Source organism: Urtica dioica, chromosome 10 (assembly GCF_054948205.1).
Source record: "Urtica dioica subsp. dioica isolate 48M chromosome 10, U.dioica_male_clone48M_v1_H2, whole genome shotgun sequence".
Lineage (NCBI taxonomy): Eukaryota > Viridiplantae > Streptophyta > Magnoliopsida > Rosales > Urticaceae > Urtica > Urtica dioica.
The window spans coordinates 15,572,836-15,578,763 of record NC_142765.1 but is presented as its reverse complement, the minus strand read 5'-3'; positions in this window follow the sequence as shown (position 1 = coordinate 15,578,763).

The following is a 5,928-nucleotide window of genomic DNA, read 5'->3' as shown; positions in this document are numbered from 1 at the left end:
TGCAGACACGACATCCCCGCCTCGATTGTGACCGACAATGGCGCCCAATTCGACAACGCGCGAGTAAGAGATATCTGCGATCAGCTAAAGATCAGCAAGACCTTCTCCTCGCCGCGCCACCCTCAAGCAAACGGACAGGTTGAAGCAGTCAACAAGACTATCAAGGGCAATCTTAAAAAGAAGCTCAAAGATAGAAAGGGCGCCTAGGCCGAGGAATTGCCATTCGTCCTATGGGCTTACAGGACGACCGCGTGAAACGCCATCGGCGAAACTCCATTCTCCCTCGCATATGGGGTCGAGGCCGTGGTTCCAATCCAGATCGAGATACCTACGTTCCGAGTCGATACGTTCGACGAAGCAAACAACAACGAGGCCATGCGCCTGGAGCTGAATTTGATCGATGAAAAGAGACCAGAAGCATTCAGACGTCTCGCTGCACAGAAGCGCAAGGTCAAAAGATACTACAACTCCAAGATCAAAAGGCGAACCTTTGCCGTCGGAAGCCTTGTGCTCAGACGAGTATTCCAGAATACACAAGTCCAAGGTGCCGGCGTCCTAGGCCCGAACTGGGAAGGTCCCTATAGAGTCCGAAAAGTCATTCACGACGGGACATACTACATCGAGCACACAGACGGAACTCCGATTCGCCACCCGTGGAATGCGGAACACTTGAGTCAGTACTACCAGTAGCTAGCGTTCCCCACGTTTTTGTCGCTTTTATTTCCCATTTTCAATAAGGCCTACGAGCCAATGTTTTAGGATTTTAAATTTCTCGCAAATTTTTAGCAAACGTAATAAAACTCGAGTTTTCCGTTTCAAATTTCGTTTTGTGCAAGTTTTCCAGTTATCAAAAATTAAACTTGTAACCCTCAAACTAGGGGGGGCTAGCAATGGTAAGGAAACCCTCAAAAGAATACGCTCCACCAAAAAATTTATAAGACGCCTACACGGCGCAACCTAAGATGCCTACATGGCGCAACTAAGACGCCTACATGGCGCACCTAAGATGCCCACATGGCGCACTCAAGACGCCTACATGGCGCACTTAAGATGCCTACATGGCGCAACCTAAGACGCCTACATGGCGCAACGTAAGACGCCTACATGGCGCAACTTAAGACGCCTACATGGCGCACCTAAGACGCCTACATGGCGCAACGTAAGACGCCTACATGGAGTAACCTAAGATGCCTACATGGCGCAACTTAAGACGCCTACATGGCGCAACTAAGATGCCTACATGGCGCACCTAAGATGCCCACATGGCGCACTCAAGACGCCTACATGGCGCACTTAAGACACCTACATGGCGCAACCTAAGACGCCTACATGGCGCACCTAAGACGCCTACATGGCGCAACGTAAGACGCCTACATGGTGCAACTTAAGATGCCTACATGGCACACCTAAGACGCCTACATGGCGCAACGTAAGACGCCTACATGGCGCAACCTAAGACGCCTACATGGCGCAACTTAAGACGCCTACATGGCGCACCTAAGACGCCTACATGGCGCAACGTAAGACGCCTACATGGCGCAACCTAAGACGCCTACATGGCGCAACTTAAGACGCCTACATGGCGCAACTAAGACGCCTACATGGCGCACCTAAGACGCCCACATGGTGCACTCAAGACGCCTACATGGCGCACTTAAGACGCCTACATGGCGCAACCTAAGACGCCTACATGGCGCACCTAAGACGCCTACACGGCGCACCTAAGACGCCTACATGGCGCAACTTAAGACGCCTACATGGCGTAACTAAGACGCCTACATGGCGCACTTAAGACACCTACATGGCGCAACCTAAGACGCCTACATGGCGCACCTAAGACGCCCACATGGCGCACTCAAGACGTCTACATGGCGCAACTAAGACGCCTACATGACGCACTTAAGATGCCTACATGGCGCAACCTAAGACGCCTACATGGCGCACCTAAGACGCCTACATGGCGCACATAAGACGCCTACATGGCACAATTAAGACAGCTACCCGGCACATGTAAGGTGACCACGTAGTATGGCTAACTCGCAGTCAAAAAACTTACAGAACGCAAACCATCCAAGTGACTGGCGCGTCTGAAGAGGTATCCTGTTGAGATAAAAGAATTGGCAAGACCGTTGACACAAACACTTGCCTATCTAAACACGCCATAAAAAATGAATGAGTGAAAACGTTCATAACAATAAATAATATCCCCGTACATGTCTCCGAATCACCTCCGGGATCTTCAGACTCGGGACCAAAATCGTCCACGCAGTCAATCTCGTCGAGGACCGATTCTAGTGGAGTCGCTGCATCCATGCCCGCAATGTCTCCCGGCGTGCCGCAAGAATCCGAGCCGGACTGTGGCACGTCAGGGCAGGCCTTGTCGCGAGCCCCCTCGCCGACCAAGTTGATCACGAGGCGAGGAGCGGGATCCCCGGACACGGGATGATCGACCCCCTCGCCTGCTCTGCGCCCAGTTGACGCGCACTCTTCTTGAGGCTGAGCAACAGGCACAGTCGCGCCCGGCTCACCTTCTTCAAGCCACTATTCCACTCCACTTGGATTCTCTTCCACGTGCAAAGGAACTTCCCCCAATCCCGCGAAGAGATCGTCCTCTACATGTTCAGAGTCCTGAAACAAGAGAGAGAAATCTATCTCGGGACCCTCAGTTGAGAAAAGGGAAGGAATATCCACAATGCAAGCGGTAGAAAAGAAAAAAAGTGTAGAGAGAGAGAGAAAAGACAAAGTGGAAGAATAAGAGAGAGAGGGGGTCTATTTATAGACTCCTAGGGGGTAGGAGTCTAAATCCTACTCCCACAAGGGGAAAAACGGAGAAAAAACTCGAAAAAAAGTCGGATTTCCCCGCACGCAGCGAACCAGCCCCGCGCACGGGGCGCGCCGCGCGCCAAGCCCGCACTCCGCGCGGGTCGCGCCGCACAAACCGCGCGCCGCGCCGTCCAGGAAAAAAAGAGAGAAGAGAAAAAAAAGGGAAATTTTCCTTGGGCAACGGGACTTGAGAGATATTTTCCTCAAACACCCAACTGAAAGGAAAAAAAAGTTCATCACTGGGAACCTCCCAAGCGACGAGTTTGGGGGGCTAATGTTGTCGGTCATTTTCGGAAAACCCGAGACGCCGAGAAGACGCGTCGCTCAAAGGGCCGATGGTTAGGCCGGAGGTCCTGAAGAGCGACGAACCTTCGAGCCCTTGCCCCAAACTCTTGACTCCTTGAGTCGAGCCTAGCCCCTCAAGTCGAGACTTGAGTCGGCTCCTCGAGTCGAGCCTCGCCCCTCGAGTTGAGACTGGTTCAGTCTCCTCGAGTCGAGCTTCGCTCCTCGAGTCGAACCTTGAGTCAGTCTCCTCGAGTCGAGCTTCGCTCCTCGAGTCGAGCCTTGAGTCAGTCTCCTCGAGTCGAGCTTCACTCCTCGAGTCGAGCCTTGAGTCAGTCTCCTCGAGTTGAGCCTTGATCAGTCTCCTCGAATCGAGCCTCGCTCCTCGAGCCGAGCCTCGACTCGAATCCTATCCGTCGAGCACACATTTGTGTCATAAACCCGAAATACAAAGCTCGCAATAGCTCAACGGGCCCGGAAGGATGACGGTCGCGAAAAGCCCACGAAGGGACAGCCCGGCGTGCGCACGCTGGCTGCACCGCACGCCGCGCAAGCTGTGCCGCGCGCCGCGCCCGGGCAAGGTCGCGCCGCGCGCTGAGCGGCGTAGCCCGCGTGCCGCGCGTGGTGCGCCGCTGCTTCTTTATGCGCCTCCTCCTGGAAAGATGCGCGTCCTGAGTCCCACATTGGCGACGAAGGACCCCCTTAGGGTTCCCAAACACCTATATAAACCCCCTCCCACTGAGGGGGAAGCCATCCCTTCATCTCCTATCGATACGCTCAATTTCTCACTCTCATATGCTTCTCTTGATGCCATTTTTGGCCTGAAGCATTCTCACCAGTCTCTCTTATTCTCAGAGGTTCTGAAGCACTCACGGGAACTTCCCGGACGTCTCTCCCTCTGACCGAACGCCCCCCGGTGCTCAAGCCATCACGGTGATTACCGAGGGAGCTCGGACGAGCAACTTCCTCAAATCTATTGTCGAAAAGGTCCCGCGGGACATGGCGGAGCTAATGTCGAGAGCCCGTACCTACATGGGAATCGAGGACTACCTCGATGGCCGAGACGGTCGGAAGTCAGGGGGACAAAGCGGTCGCTGTCGAGACGATCAGGATGGAGATCGTCCTGACCCTCGAAAGATGAGGAACAAAGGAGGCCAGGCCCCTAACGGTCGCTCCCTCCCCAGACCGAGACCATCACATGTCGATAGCTTCCGAAAGTTTTCGGCATTCACCCCCTGAACACTCCGCAAGAGCGGATCCTGGCTCTACACCGTGACAAGCTAGGAAACCCCGCTCCTCTCACGAAGGATCCCGCGAAGCGGGACCGAAGCAAGTTCTACGAATACCATCAAGACCATGGGCATCTGACGTCCGAATGTTACCAGCTCAAACGGTAGATCGAAACCCTCATTCAAGACGAGAAGTTGAAAGAATTCGTCCTCAGAACAATCGGGATGGCCGCGGCAAACGGAGAACGCCCGCGGCAAGAAAGGAAAGGTCCGGCGACGGTAACTGTTATGGATCGAGCAGCGAACCAATAACCGGAGAGCTCACAAATGCACGTCGTGGGCTCAATCATGGGCGGCCCGGAGTTCGGGGACTCGGGCACGCAAAGGAAGAAGTACGTGCGTGAAGTCTCCCAAAGGAAGCGCACTACATCAACCACACGTACGAGGCTCCTCCTTCGGCCCCATTCGAGTCCATGTTTTTCACTAGCCAGGAGGCGGTACGAGTGCTCCACCCGCAAAATGACGCGATAGTTGTCTCGGCCCCGGTCGCCAACAATCTAATCCTGATCGACAACGGCAGCCCGCTGACATCATCTTCAAATCAGCGTTGGACAGGATGAAACTAACCGGGCTGAGACCGACCCCGATCTCGACCCCACTCTTCGGCTTCTCCGAGGAAAAGGGTCATGACGGAAGGCACCATCGACCTCCCGGTCACCTTCGGGACACCGGGGGGGATCGAGGTCACGCACCCTCGACGTATAACATCATCATCGGCCGCCCGACTCTCAATCGGTTGAAGGCCATAACGTCCACCTACCACCTAATGATGAAATTCCTGACCGAGAAGGGGATCGCCATAATGTTGGGAGACCAATCGATGGCAAGGATGTGCTACATCCAAGGGGTGGACGGAAAGGGAAAGGGAAAGGGAAAGATGGTGAGCACCATCTTCCAGCTCGGGGACAAATTCCCATGCAAGATCGAGGAAGGGGGCACCTTCGGAGAATTGGACCAAAGGGACGATGTCGAGCGTCGGAAGGTGGAGACACCGGATGACCTCATTCTCGTCGTGCTGGACGACGCCAAGCCTGACCAAGTAGTCAAGGTAGGCGCCTAGCTCCCGTCCGGAATCCGACTCCAGCTCGTAGCCTTCCTCCGCGAGGTCAAAGACGTCTTCGCGTGGACACACGCCGACATGCCGGGGATCGACCCCGAGATAATGGTCCAACACCTCAACGACGACAAAAGGGTGACCGAGCGCGTCCAACTGAGACGGGCGTTCAGTGGAGAGAGGTACCAAGCCATTGGTGAAGAAGTTGACAAACTTCTCGCCGCCAACTTCATCAGGGAGGCGGAACACCCCAAGTGGGTGTCCAATGTCGTTATGGTTAAGAAGCCAAACGGGAAGTGGCGAATTTGTATCGTTTACAAAGACCTCAACAAGGCCTGCCCGAAAGACAGCTTCCCTCTCCTGAGAATCGAGCAACTTGTGGACGCCACGGCGGGCCACGAGCTGCTAAGCTTCATGGAGGCCTACTCAGGCTACAATCAGATCAAGACCACTTGTTACGAACTGCGGACTTTACTGCTA